At 43.4% G+C, this 15,979-nt stretch overlaps 1 protein-coding gene and 1 pseudogene across 3 annotated transcripts in view; both read right to left on the minus strand.

Annotated features, from left to right (window-relative positions):
• PTPRN2 (protein tyrosine phosphatase receptor type N2) overlaps positions 1 to 15,979 on the minus strand; it is a 1,612,706-nt gene that overhangs the window by 734,372 nt on the left and 862,355 nt on the right. The window lies entirely within an intron of this gene.
• On the minus strand, positions 13,180 to 13,299 carry LOC134930022 (5S ribosomal RNA; annotated as a pseudogene).

The raw sequence follows: 15,979 nt of genomic DNA on the forward strand, positions 1-15,979 counted from the left end.
ATAACCTTATATAGTCAGTAAAAATGTCACAGGTCCAGGAATTGCAGTTACTGGGCTTCTGCTGTCTGTCTGAGGTCTCACAAGTCAGGGGCATTCAAGCATGTCAGAGGAAGTTTAAGGCACAGTGTGCATTTTTTCTGACAAATGTAAACAGCAGTGTATACAAGTACTGATTGAATACATTTGGAAAGTAACAGTTAGTTTGCGGACTGTCCCTCTCAGCATGAGATGCTGCAGGGACATGCTTGGATGCCCCTAGACATGCTTGAATGCCCTAGGCAAATGCCTAGCCTGCCTATAGCTAAGGCCGGCTCTGTGGTTAGGGTTAGGCTGTGGGGAGAAAAGGTTGGGGTTAGGCTGCAGGAAGGGAGGGTTAGGGTTAGGCTGTGAGGAAGGGAGGGTTAGGCTGCGGGCAGAAGGGGTTAGGCACCCCCTTGGAGGGCTTGGCTGCTGGAAAGGAAGGGTTAGGCTGTGGGGAGGGGTGGTCAGGTTTAGCTACCACTGGGGATGGTTAGGGTTAGGCTGCGGGGAGAAAAGGTTAGGGTTAGGCTGCAGGAAGGGAGGGTTAGGGATAGGCTGTGGGGAAGGGAGGGTTAGGCTGTGGGCAGAAGGGGGTAGGCACCCCCGGGGAGGGTTTGGCTGCAGTAAAGGAAGAGTTAGTTGCCTTCAGATGATTTTAGCTTTAGTTTATCCATGCCCTCCTTCAACTTTTGCTTTAACTTCCTGTTTCCCTATCATATAGTTTAGCCATACCTCCCAACTGTCCTGATTTTCACGGGACTGTCCCGCTGTCCCTCCCGTGGGACGCATTGTCCCACAGTGGGGTAGGAAGGGGGCAGTTGGAAGGCCTCTGTCACTCACTGCTCTGCAGGAAGGTAGAGGGACTGGGGGCATGGCAAGCAGCTCACAGAGCGCTGGCCATGCCCCCACTGTAACTAAAATGGAAGGCGTGGTCATGCCCCTTTCCCACAGACCACACACCCTTTTATTGGCGGCGCGTGGCAAGTGTGTTGCCCTTGGATACAACACAGATCTGCTGTACTCTCTGTACTAAATACTGTACAGCAGTATCCACAAAGCATCTTTGTGTAGATTACCAGGACAATGAAGATATGAAGATATAAAGAAATGACTGAAAGGAACAGAATAAAACTAGAAGTGGCACTTGAGCACCTGCAACCAAAATATTATAATCAATTTACATGTGTGTTGTATTTGGTATGTCACAGGCTGATACACCACAGCAACCTGGTAGAGCCTCTGTACTAAATACAGTGGCATATCTATAATGGGTGTAGAGTATGCAGTGGACATAGGCCCATGAGTTAAGGGTGCTCTAAAGCTGAGTACACATTGAGTAATATATCATCCGTTCCATCAAACGGCCGATGTTCACAGTCATATCGCATCTGCCCTGCAGCACATCCGATGACCGATATGTACAGTACAGATATATCGGCGCATCTGGCTGTGCGTACTCACTTGCTACAGGGACCACCAGTGACTGACATCTCAACTGGACAGGCACATTTAAATACCCGACCAGTTGTGACGTCAGGCATGACACATTGGAAGGAAGACTGATAAGTGTGTATGCACTTACAAATCATTAGTCACTTCGGCAGATCGGCTGAATGGCCGACTCGTAGGGCAGGTGTGTACCCAGCTTTAGCCGGCCACCCTACACCCAGAACTGCAACAGCCCTGCCATATATATTGCACTCTCTACAGTGTGAGCTGGAAATATGGCTTTGGCATCTGTGCAGAAGATAGCTAAGACTATGGCACAGTACCAGAATTTTTGCACAGGTACCTACAACATATTTGTGGCACAGGGAGAGTGGTACCTACACCATATTTGAGGCACAGGGAGAGCGGTACCTACATTATATCTGAGGCACAGGGAGAGTCGTACCTACACCATATCTGAGGCACAGGGAGAGCGGTACCTACACCATATCTGAGGCACAAGGAGAGCTGCAAGTAACTTGCACACAGGTCCTTACATTGTTAAACCAACTATGCTGTACAATATGCTGGGAAGTAAAATATATCAAACAACCTTTTACAAATAGCAACGGTTTGTTGCTTAAATACTCAAAACTAGTGGTCTCAAATGTGTCTATAATACTGTACAATAGACTGATACAGCATGTTCTCTGTATGTACAGGTCTATAAGGGTGGTCTTCAGTATGCCGGCTGTCGGGATCCCGGCGCACAGTATACCGGCGCCGGAATCCGGACAGCCGGCATACCGACACTTATTCTCCCTCGTGGGGGTCCACGACCCCCCAGGAGGGAGAATAAAATAGCGTGGCGCATGTAGCGCGCCACCGTGCCCGCAGCGTGGCGAGCGCAGCGAGCCCGCAAGGGGCTCATTTGCGCTCGCCACACTGTCGGTAAGCCAGCGGTCGGGCTCCCGGCGCCGGTATGCTGGTCGCCGGGAGCCCGACCGCCGGCAGACCGTACTACACCCGTCTATAATAGTGTCATTTGCTGCAATAGGCATCAGAATAATTTAGGCTGCGGTTGGGCTCGGTTAGGCTGTTGGAGGTTGAGAATTAGGTGGCGAGTGGTGGGAGGCTTAGGCGTTGGGATGCCGCTGTACTGTATGTACCACCGATAATCTGGCAAAATGGATTATCCGGCACAGTGCTGGAACAAAGGGTGCCGGATTATCTGTGCTGTACCTGTATATATTTAGGTGGTAATTCTGAGTCACATGCATAAACAGCGAGTTTTTACTTATACAGTAACACACATTTCTATATTATTCTACAGTATCCAATTAGTCACAGTAAGTTACTGCAGCTAAATGGCTCGCCCGGGGCTATCCTATTAGACCCGATGTCGACACTTATCAGGGAAACCTAACCCTGATAAGTAAGCATTTTCTCCACGATCGTAGCCTGTTTTCGTGCGAAAAAAAAATAATTTTTCTCACAAAAAATATGGGCTATAATTGTATAGCCGGATAATGACCATCGAGCAAAAATCATTTTTTTACACAAGCAAAATCGCCGCGGCTAATAGGACACCCCCTGTATCAGGCAGAACTTGGCTGGATCTGTCTTTCTCTGAAATACTGTAGGGCAGGCATGTCCAAACTGCGGCCCTCCAGCTGTTGTGAAACTACATATCCCAGCATGCCCTGACACAGTTTTGCTGTCAGAGAATGCTAAAGCTGTGTCAGGGCATGCTGGGATGTGTAGTTTCTCAACAGCTGGAGGGCCGCAGTTTGGACATGCCTGCTGTAGGGTGTTTCAGGGTGGGTACTTGGCGGTGACAATGCAATCACACATAATCACCTTGATTTGTGGGAGTGTCATAGGTGTGTATGAAAAGCTCTGTATTATTCTGAGTAATGCGTATGGGGAAACAAAGGCTGTGTCTGACGTACCTCCTGCACCTAGCATGGGGCTGGTGCAAGTATAGACACTAATGGTAACGGTTCCTGCTGGCAGCGCAAAATCGATGGATGGCATGGCTTTATGCTTGCACACACACAAACCCCCGTATTAGCTGAATGGATGATTGCATTATCATAAGGCAGTAAGGTGTCTGTTCACTACCCCTTGGAGAGAAATAAAGTGGACGGAGATAAAGTACTGCGCCAATCAGCTCTTAACTTCCATGTCACAGGCTGTGTTTGACAAATGGCTGTCAGGCGCTGGTTGGCTGGTACTTTTGGGTCTATTTACTAAGCCTTGGATAGAGATAAAGTGGATGGAGATAAAGTACCAGCCAATCATCTCCTAACTGCCATGTCACAGGTTGTGTTTGAAAAATGACAGAAGATGATTGGTTGGGACTTTATCTCCGTGTACTTTATCTCCATCCAAGGCTTAGTAAACAGACCCCTTAATCTTCATCCACTTTATCTCTCTCCAAGGCATAGTACATGGGGGGGGGGGGGGAGATGTACTAAGCAGCGAAAAGAGTGAAGTGAGCCAGTGGAGAAGTTGCCCAATGGCAACCAATCAGCTGCTCTGTATAATTTTATAGTATGCAAATTATAAATGTTACTTCAGTGCTGATTGGTTGCCATGGGCAGCTTCTTTACTGGCTCACTTCTACACTCTTTTGTCTGCTTACTACATCTCCTTCCGCTGTTGCTGCAACTACAACCACTTTATGTGCCTGTGCTAGGATGTTCGGCGACCCCATGCAAACTATAAATTTGCGCCCTCCCATACAGTATTTTACAAAGAGACAACGTGCTGCAAAAATGGATGTGATCTCACAAGGAAGGGGAGTGGCCACACAATAGTACCCCCATTTCAAATTACGCCACACAGTAGCACAATCTTATTCACATTACCCTGCACATACGGGGTCATTCCGAGTTGTTCGCTCGCAAGCTGCTTTTAGCAGCTTTACACACGCTAAGCCGCCGCCTACTGGGAGTGAATCTTAGCATATTAAAATTGCGAACGAAAGATTAGCAGAATTGCGAATAGACACTTCTTAGCAGTTTCTGAGTAGCTCCAGACTTACTCGGCATCTGCGATCAGTTCAGTGCTTGTAGTTCCTGGTTTGACGTCACAAACACACCCAGCGTTCGCCCAGACACTCCTCCGTTTCTCCAGCCACTCCCGCGTTTTTCCCAGAAGCGGTAGCGTTTTTTCACACACTCCCATAAAACGGCCTGTTTCCGCCCAGAAACACCCACTTCCTGTCAATCACATTACGATCACCAGAACGAAGAAAAAACCTTGTAATGCCGTGAGTAAAATTCCTAACTGCATAGCAAATTTACTTGGCGCAGTCGCACTGCGGACATTGCGCATGCGCATTAGCGACTATTCGCTCCGTTGCGACAAAAAAATAACGAGCGAACAACTCGGAATGACCCCCATAGTAGTGCTGTTTATACACATAATGTCCCCTGTAGTAGCGCCGGTTATACGCATAATAGCCCCTGTAGTAGCGCCAGTTATATACATAATAGCCCCTATAGTAGCGCCGGTTATACGCATAATAGCCCCTGTAGTAGCGCCGGTTATACGCATAATAGCCCCTGTAGTAGCGCCGGTTATACGCATAATAGCCCCTGTAGTAGCGCCGGTTATACACATAATAGCCCCTATAGTAGCGCCGGTTATATGCATAAAAGCCCCTGTAGTAGCGCCGGTTATACACATAAAAGCCCATGTAGTAGCGCCGGTTATACACATAAAAGCCCCTGTAATAGTGCTGGTTATATGCATAATAGCTGCTGTAGTAGCACTGGTTATATATAATGCCCCATAGGAGTGCACAGCTAATTTTATTAGGGGGTGAACTGCAGGAGGGGTGTGTCTGGCACTATTTTACATTCTCTCAGTAAAATCACATAGCTTAATCTAATTTCTCTAGTTCCTAATGATAATGTAGATATAATACACCCCAGAGAAATAAAATGAAGCCAACCGGTACTGTCTGCCTGCTACAGCATAACCCTGAGCCCTAGCCCTGAGCCCTAGCTGCCGCTGAACCCTATCGCTGCTTACACTTCTCTAACCTATCCCTGACACAGTGGCGGAACTAGCGAGTGGTGGGCCGAGGTGCATATGTATTCCCACCACACACACACCCCTTGCACTCCCCCCCCCCGTCATCTACACCCTGTTTTTGAGTGGGTCAATCTGTAAAGTAAAGTATAAGAGATTTAGGGGGCTGAACACTTCAGTATTAATACAACAGAAGTAAAGTTTCAAATTTACACATGTGCCGTCAGAGACACATTGAGCTCTTTCTATGCCATCAGACTGCTCCTACGCAGGACACCAGCATTTGTTATACGTCTACAGGCTCACCAGCTACTGACAGTAGTGCCCCTTATTCACATTACGCCACACAGTATGATCCAAATTCACATTATGCCACACAGTAGGAGTAGAAATTCACGTTACGCCACAGGGTATGAGCAGAAATACACATTAAGCAACAAGGTATGAGCCGAAATTCACATTATGCCACACAGTATGAGCTGAAATTCACAATATGCCCCACGGTATGAGCCGAAATTTACAATAAGCTAGTGTTCACTCTAGAAAATTTAGTGGGTAGGGTGTCGCGCACGCTCCCAAAAGGGGGTGTGGCTATGCAAAACAGGGGGCGTGACTATGCACCATCATTGAAGTGTGCGGTGCGGCCCCACAGACGCAACTACAGGGGGGCGTGGGCGGCCGGCGACATCACTGTTGGGGGCGTGCCCAGCACCTACGGAAGTGCTGGGCTTCCCCTAAGCTTTCTCCCATCGCGTGAATGGATGCATGCACACGGCATCTTTACACGCTGGGAGGGCAGGAAGCGGACGGCGCAACACAGTATGGCCTCAGCGGTGCCTGATACAGAATACCCCCCCCCCCCCCAGAGGTGTAAACCCCCCCCCAGAGGTGCCGGATACAGATTCCCCCCCCCCCCCTCGAGGTGCCAGATACAGGTAATCCCCCCCATAGGTGCCAGTCACAGATAATCCCCCCTCCCCCCAGAGGTGCCAGATACAGATAATCCCCCCAGTAGTGCTCACCACCGCTGCTGTTACTGGCTTGCTGCTGCTTCTTGTGCTGTGTGAGAGGAGGAGAGCGCAGCGCAGCGAGCGTCTCTCCTAAATCCCGCTCCTCAATGACAGAAGCCCTCCTACGGCGGCCATTTGAAACATGGTGCCAGCCGTCAGCCTATCAAAGCTCGCGGTCCGGCAGCCAATCAAGAGCCGCCGTAGCGGGTCCACGCACTCTGGTTGGCTGACAGCAGACACCAAATTTAGAATGGCCGAGTGCGGGCTTGGGCACAGGGAGAATCGATCAGGTGGGGGACGGACAAGATTAGGCGAATTTACGGAGGACATAAACCTCCCGTGCGCACGCCTATGTAATGCCCTCAGAAGTGCCATTTTTCTTTACAAATTATGCCCCCCTCCCACACACACACACACACACACATACAGATAGACAGATACACACATATAAATAAAAATAATAAATATACACACACACACACATACTGTAGATACACACACACACACACACACACACACACACACACACACACACACACACACACACACTTTCTCACTCTCTTTCAACATACTGTACCATTTGGCTGGCTGGGTCTGCAGCAGCTTCTGTCCTCCTCCTGCAGCTTGGTCCCGTGTAGCTCCGCCCCTCAGTGCCATGTAGCCCCGCCCCCTTTCCAGCCAGGACACGGACAGGCACTGCAGGGAGCTAGAGGGAAGCTTCAAGCTGCCGGCGCTGCTGCCTGTCAAACGGTGTGACAAGCACAGCAGCCGGCAGCAGCAGCAGGGGGCCCAGGTACAGCAGCGGGGATGGAGAGCAGGGAGATCTCCTCTCCCAGCCTGGCGCCTACCTGCTTTGTATTGTTTCCCTTTGCTGAGCGGGTAGTGCCGGGCCTGTGTGATACCGGCTAGAAAGGCAACACATGCATCCAATTGTAAAGCGCAACGGAATTTGCTGCTCTATATAAGAAACTGTTAAAAAATATATAAATCCATATGTACTGTATGGAAAAGATGCTATCTTGGAAAACCACACCCTCACATAGTTTGAATAATAGTTTCTGTCAGAAATATACTCAACATTTAGAATGGATGTGATAATAGCTGTCACTTTGTGTAGTGTCTTGTCAGAGCAATGCCTGCAGCTCATTGCTGCATTTCTTCTAATGTACTATATTTTATTTAATCATCTGATGATTTATACCCTGAGGAGGGGAGTGGTTTCTATTTATTTTAAAAGCTTACCAATTTCTCATAACACGGTACTGCTTTTGTCTAATTCTCTAAGGAGAAACATCAGAGTCCAAAATATGCAGAATTGAAATAACCCTGAAGTGCTTACAGCAGATACAACATACTATCGCCCTCTGGTGGTGATTAGCATCGCATGACAATAAAATGGTTCCTTCCCAATCACACTTTCACATTTTGTAAACTATCTTAATTGGTGCTTTGTCGTGGGCTTTATGGTAGTCATGCAAATGTTTAACCACGAACAGAACAACAATAGATTTGCAATATAGATAAAATAGTAATTGAATAGCAGTAGGTCTGTAAAATCTAAGTTATACACTAACTATTAATATTGCATAACTAGTTGCATAACTGTTACCACAGGGTACAAATAAAGCTGTCCAGCATTTGTGGTTTACATGCAGAAGCAGCCAATATTTACCCTGCATGCAAAAATAATAAATGAATCCCCCCCACCTTGCATTGCAACTTTGTTTATCCAGGTGCAAAGTTAATGTTTTTTCTTTTTGCTTTACTCCCAAATCAGAATCAGTCCCATTATGTTTAAATGAATTAACTAGGAAATTAATTGGACCTTTAGAAGAAGTTTAATGGTCCATCTCAGTGGCATCTTACTCTCTGTGAGTGGGTAGTTGCATATGGGCTCAGTAACATTAGTATATTAGTGAACATTTAGGATGGACATCAGAAGCCAATGCTTGGCAACCATCGATGTTCATGACTTAATGGAAATCATTTTTCTATTTAATGTCAAGATTGTGATGGCAATGCACTGTGGACACCCGGAAGCACCTTTGCGTATACACGATAGCCATCCCTAGTGATTAATAGGGGCCTGTGCGACCCAGTAATTTCGATCCTTCTGCCAGGGAAGCTTAGCTATGCTTATGCACAGGGGCAAAACATATGTAGTGAAGACATTAGTACAGAATTGAAAGCCCAGATAGTGCTTCAGTGTACATGCATAGGCCACCGCGTCCACGTGATGAGAAGACCAGAGTGTAATAGATCAGTGGGCTCCACCACTGACTTTGTAATAGAGCCTGGTGAGTGAGTGTTATACTTCTGAGTACAACAGATGGGATTGCGGACACTAAAGGACAGACAGCTCTTGGGGCAAGCTTAGCGAGCACGGGTACACTGTAGGGGAATCTGGAGAATTAGCTTACAGCTAAGGCTATATATATATATATATATATATATATAGTCATTTGTAAAGGAGGGCACTCACCAATTTTTTGTAAAATAGTAGATGTAGTTTTAATATCAGATCATCAAGTCGACGTTTCGATCACATCCCAGTGATCTTTGTCAAGACACCAAACAATGTTCAAGGCAACAGGACACCACAAGCAGCATGTCCAGCCAATTCACATACAGAGCTATTTATACCCCAGCTAATTGAGCACACCTAGGACACACCCATCACTCATAGTATAGAACAAACTACAAATCTGTGATACAACACGTCTGAAAATGAAAAACGCTGGCAAGATAAGTATTAGCATCTGCCAGGGAGCCCATAGGGACGAAAACCGCCAACCACGTTATCATAAAAGTATTAGAAATAAGCTAAATTGAGAACCAGGAACTGCTCGTGCGTTCCAAAAAGCCGTGGAACGCACGCGCCAGGCGGAAGTGGAACGCAAAAGCGGAAGTGACGTCCTGTTACTATAGGGACCGTACAGAAGCCGGAGATAGTGGAAGGCACAATACGCGCCCTGTCCATCAACGGCGGTACCGCCCCTGGGTAGAAACCAAACACAAGCGTTGTCATAGAGACAACAATCACAGAATAGCCAGCACAAAACCGTGTATTCAAGGATAGTACGCAAGTGCTGTCAATCAAAGCCTCATATCAAATCTATACTAGTGAACAGTGTCAGGGGGGTGCCCGGTGGCTCAAAACGCAGGGAAAGAAAAAACTACATGTAAATATGATGTTATCAACTACATATAGTAATGTGAAGACATAGCTTCCAATATTAAAAACATGACCATTAATATTAAAAATAAATAATAGAGCCCGGGTACTATAGGGCGCACCGCGGCCGACTGGAAGAAATGGCACCCCCAAAATATCGGACTTGATGATCTGATATTAAAACTAAATCTACTATTTTACAAAAAAATTGGTGAGTGTCTTTTACAAATGACTGTTTATCGGAATTAACTGTTCCGTGGAGTGGAGCACCGTCTCATGTGGACTTTGATGGGCAGTTTAGTGCGGATATTCTCCTATATATATATATATATATATATATATATATATATATATACATGTTCAGGATAGGCTTGGGGCCTTCCTCAAACAGTAGGTTTAAGAAAAGATATGGAGAGAATGCGCAAATATTTCCTTCCTAGCGTCAGTTGCATAACCACTGCCTGAGGGAGCTACGCAGTCTGGCAGTGATGGGGATCTGGTGACACTGATTCATCCAGCCCAGTAGTCCCTGCTCTGCTCTTCTGATCATTAGTGACTTGGGACTTTACTGCATATACAGTACACCAGACCCACTTACGCTCGGAAGTGCAGAGCGGAGGCCTGTAAAGCGGATTAACATGTACTGGTGGCCATTCCACTAAATCAGTGTTTCTCAAACCTGGTCCTCATGGAACCCGAACAGTGCATGTTTTCCAGATCATTCAGCTGGCGCACAGGTGTGTTAATTGACTAACACAATTATTCTATTGGTGGTTCTAATTATTCATGGCTACACACTGTTTGGATTTGAGGTGGAGAGAGCTTGATTTGCATGTGGACGTTCTTTGCCTCATGTTGAATAAAGGTCACATTCCTGTTGACTTGGGGCAGCAACAGGGGCTGCCAGGTAGGATCTAAAAGTGGGGACCAGGGCCAGACTACTCATCTGGTACTAATACAAAAAGCTGGTTATTCTGGGCACCTATAGAACCTTGTGATACTAAACTAAGGCCAAAACATTAACGTCTACCCCAGAGTACAATCAATTATTTAGAAGTGACGGATCCTCTATAGTTGTGTGTATGGTTCTCAATAAATGGGGCACATAAATAAATGAAAATTCAGTGGTAGGGGCATAATATTAACTTTGCTCTGGAATATGGCTGCCTGGAAACTGACCCTTCTAGTTCACTAAGAACAACCATTAGTGAGTCACTGCACTGTCATTATAAGCACTGCCAACACCACAGTATGGGAGTTATTCAGATGTGGAAGCAAACCAAAAAAGCAATTAACTGGACAAAACATGTTGCACTGCAGGTGGGGCAGATGTAACATGCGCAGAGAGATCTAGATTTGGGTTGGGTGTGACCAATCTGAAATCTAAACTGCAGAGTTCAAATAAATAATGTCTAACATTTGTGGGCTACATGCAAAAGCAGCCAGTATTTACCCTGCACAGAAAAAGTATAAATGTATTTCCTCCCCTTGCCTTGCAAAATAGTGTGTTCCAGATACAAACTTTCGTGCTTTTTCTGCATTGCTTCCAAATCTGAATCAGGCCCTATAACATCAGGCATGAACACCTCACAATCACTCCAATGCCCTTACATTAATTTCAATCTGAACAGATCACATTAGTACCATGAGTAGAGTAGAAATGTATTTTTAAGTAATGCTAACAAGAATGTTTGGATCTATTATATGTTTTTATATCTTACTTATTTTTCACTGCTGTATATTACTTTTATGATCCCATTATTTTTATATTCTATTATTTTTTTTAATTCAATATGTTGGGTACTTAAAGCTGAAGGTTGTGCTGAAAACAACTTTCTTGCAATTGTCTAGTCTAAATCACCCAGTGTTTTGGCAGAACTTCAGGGGAAGTTTTGACTTGAGTACACACTGTGAAATCTGTTTGACATTTTCAGCATTTTCTATCTGTCTTCATTGTAATTTAACACTCGTCCCACAGTGCTAGATAGGCTCATCATTTACTCACACAGAAGCACATTATGCAGCATAAATCTATATCACCATGCTGGTCTCGATACACAATTATATTTGTATGGTTTCCTCTAAGAAACAAATGTAAAAAACTAGGCAAACCTTTCTGACACAATATAAAGAGAAATTGTTTATTCTGCTTAACAATAAGAAAACACAACCTGTGGATTCTAAATATCAGACACAGTCCCATTTAAGTTTAGTGCAGGATGGAATTGGTTCTTCTCTATAAATCTTTTTGGGTTTTCCAAACTACAGTATACGGGTATCCGAGTGTACCACTCTGTGGAATGCCCTCACACGCACAATAAGACTTTCCTCTAGTTTCCTATTTGTCTGCCTGTTACTACTCTACTATTTCTTACAGGAAGTAATTTCAGTCTATTTTTCTTTGAAGTTTCCCTATCTACATGCCTGTTCAAACTACCCTGTAACAGTTACTGTACTGTACTGTTACATGACGTAGTACTTACCACCAAATAGACATTGAAGAAGGCAATTCAATTGTTTTCTCTCGTGGCTGTCACTAGTGTGCACCAGACAGAACAATTCAATTGTTGCCCGGAGCGACTGCTGCGGGGGGGAAGGGGGGGGGGGGGGCACATTTCGGCTTGCAGTCTGCCGAGGTGGAGAGCGCCCTGACCAGGATTTTAAATGGGTTTAGTTTAAGTGTAACAACCACGATAATTAATGGGTACCCACACATTTGAATTGTTCTGTGAGGCGCCCATTAATTAGTGCCACCTCAATAACAATTGTATTCCCCCCAAAGTAGTATGTATTTAGACTATACCGTTTACATTATACATATATACTGTTGCTATGAATAATTTCTTACAAGAACTGCATTCTGTATTCGAGAAAGGGGTTTGTGGGAACCGCACCGGTCTATCAATGGTTTTTGTATGAATAGAAATCTGAATAATGTCCTCTGAGAAACTGAAATTTTTGTTTCAGAATTACTTCGGATTAAGGTAACTGTACATATAGAAAGATACTGTATCTTTTCGGGTGCAATGAAATTTTGTTACCATTCAGTGGTGCTCCCATGAGTCAAAAAAGTATCATAGAAGGAATACCAAATAAAGAGAGATGGAAAAGAAGTAGACTCTTGTTTGGGAGCACTCAACCTCAGAAGGACTAAAGTATATTAATGTCTTATACTGATAAAATCATAATTTTAATAATTTCTTAGTAAAATATGTAGAATTATCGGAGTTCAATAAATATGTGATTCAAGACTATTAAGCAAAAATAGTTATATAGATTAGAGTAGATAATTAGAAAAATTTGCTATAATATAATACGGAAAATCTTTTATATGGTCAAAAGGATGTCACCTTCTAGTCTCAGTAGTATTCCGTCATAGAGAGTATATGACCACCATTCATACTGCAAGAATCCCAAGTGGAAAAATAGTTGCAGAAAATTAAATCATAGGTCATATGGATCCGAGTACCTATCTGTTACTTATATTTTGGCAGCAAAATTTATTTGCAGTACCAGGATGTTCAAAGGTGGTCTCCCATCCAAGTACTAGTCTGGCCCTCCACTGCTTGGCTTCCAAGATCGGAAGAGATTTGGCATCTCCAGTGGGGTATGTCCGCAATTTTTTAAGATAGCCCTTTTGTTTGTCACCTTAAACAGGAAATAAAATTGATCGTATTTTCCACAAAAATAGGGGACGGACACACATGTGACAATTAGGCTCAAATATACAAATTGGATATAACATTTATATGGCAAAACAATGTGAAGGCCACAGATATCCAAACAAGGTAAATCCTTCCTTATTTATGCAGTACTGTACACCAGTCAATTATGAGTGAATGATAAGCTCACTCACAGTAGTGCTGTTCAAATATGTAAAACTAGGCATGCATTTATCACCAGGAATAATCCCAAGATTACTACAAAGAATCCTTTATAGTTGATGGGTTTGCATCTATATTTTTCTGACAACCAATAATCCACCATTGGTATATACGTCTGAGATATACAGATTAAAGCAAATGTTGCAGTAACAGGGTGTTCCAAAGTGGTCTCCCATCTAAGTACCAACCCTGCCCACCACTATGTAGCAATCATGCTTGGATGCAATTAAGCACCTTTAGTGGGGTATATCCGCAAATGTATGCTTTTCACTGATTAGTATAATCACTTTCAATTGGTAAATTTCTAGACCAGGTGGCCCTTTAAGGGTATAAACAGAGAGCTTAAATGCATTTATTGCCTTATATACAGATTTAAACAGGGAATTTCTCAATATAATTCATAATTTCTAAAAATGCACTCCACCACCTTCCGTAGTACCCAGGCACATATGTTGGTTCAGCAAAAACAAATGGGAATTTATATTCATGAAAATTTAATGAAATATAATACATAATGAATGGATAAATAAACCATCTGTATGTACCTATAGAACTGCATTCTGGTCTGTTCCCTTTACATGCAGTTGTTACAGAGCATATAGGTCCACTTTTAAATTTGTCTAAAAAATGAAATTCCTGCATAAATTGAATTATTGTAGGGTTTGGTGCATTAGATTCCAGATTTGCACTCTACTGCCTCCTACACATATATAAAAATTCAAACATATCAAAATATATTACAATATGTATTTTTTTAGTTTGAATTTGTATTTTGACGTGACTTACAAACTGTATTTTCAGACATTTTAAATATAAGATTTCCTTTTAAGTTTTGTTAGTAATATATTGAAGCCTTATATTAAAGGGTATGAAGTGAATTTGAAAGCATTCAGCATTTATTTTGACATGGAACATATTATAATTGGTTACGAAATACAGCAGCGGTTTATGTGATAAGAAGAGAATATGTCAGGAATTCCTTAATGAGCTTGAGAAGACTTAAAAGTATTATTTACATCCTGAAATTATTTAAATCTTGTGTGTTTGTATTTTCAAAAGTGAAACAAAGGGTATAAATAGGTTAAAGTAAAATCCTGCAAAAAAAATCTTCTTTGGAAAGAACTAATATTAACTACAATTCTCTTTCTCTAAAAACTAAAACACTCAATAGGTTTTTTATTTATGTTTTGCGATACTAAAATACATTCATATTTTTAAAGTGTAGATATTGTTAGTTCAAATCAGAGTTTCCTAAATCCAGTCTTCAGAAACCACTAATAGCCCTCTGCAACTTCCACTCTGAAAATAAACCAGGTTCAGTAACCCGAGAACCTGTAACCGGTAGCTACCAGGGTCGAGCCTGAGAAGTCATCTCCAAGGGAAGACCCGTCACTAACCCAGGTCCAGCCTACAGTGTGAATGGGGTTTGGTCTATTTACTAAGCCTGGAATAGACGAGATAAATGACCAGCCAATCAGCTACTAACAGCCAAGTCACAGGCTGGATTTGTAAAATGACAGGAGTTGGTTGGCTGTTACTTGATCTCTGTCCAATTTATCTCCATACAAAGGCTTAGTAAATAGACCTAGTCATTGTGACATGGCTTGAAACCGTGTTTAATTAACCGGGCTGGTCCCAGGTTTTTGGTGGAAAAGTGATATAACAGTCCATGGGGTAGATGTATTAACCTGGAGACGGCATAAGGAAATAATAAACCAGTGATATGTGCAAGGTGATAAACGCACCAGCCAATCAGTTCTAATATGTAAATTAACAGTTTAGGAGCTGATTGGCTGGTGTGTTTATCACCTTGCACATATCACTGGTTTATCACTTCCTTATACCTTCTCCAGGCTTAATACATCTGCCCCCATGTTTTCCAGGTCTCCTTACATTTGTCTAATTCAGGGGTTTGGAACCACGGTTTTGATGCACACTAATAGTCCAGGTTTTAAGGATAGTCATACCTGAGCAAAGGTAACTTAACTAGTACATCAGTTATTTTAATTTAACAATCTGTGCTTAAGTATGGATAGCACTAAAAACTGGATAGTTAGTGTGGCTTGAGGACCGAGGCTGGGAAACACTGGTCTATTTTATACAAGGAGAAATACATTTGTAATGTTGGGTCAGATGTAACTATTAAGCATGGAGAAGTGATAAAGCAGTGATAAAGAAGTGATTAGTGGAAGGTGATAACGCACCAGCCAATCATTATAGGTTTGAAAAATGACAGTTAAGAGCTGATTGGCTGGTGTGTTATCGCCCTTCCACTTATCACTGCTTTATCACTTTCCCAGGCTTAACACATCTGCCCCGTTATTTGTCTGCACTCTATGATAAAAAATATTCTTAAGTGGTTATGTAATAAATTCAGAGATTACTGAACCGGCGGGATTTTAGCAAGTTCACTGTCA

Source organism: Pseudophryne corroboree, chromosome 5 (genome assembly GCF_028390025.1).
Source record: "Pseudophryne corroboree isolate aPseCor3 chromosome 5, aPseCor3.hap2, whole genome shotgun sequence".
Taxonomy (NCBI): Eukaryota; Metazoa; Chordata; class Amphibia; order Anura; family Myobatrachidae; genus Pseudophryne; species Pseudophryne corroboree.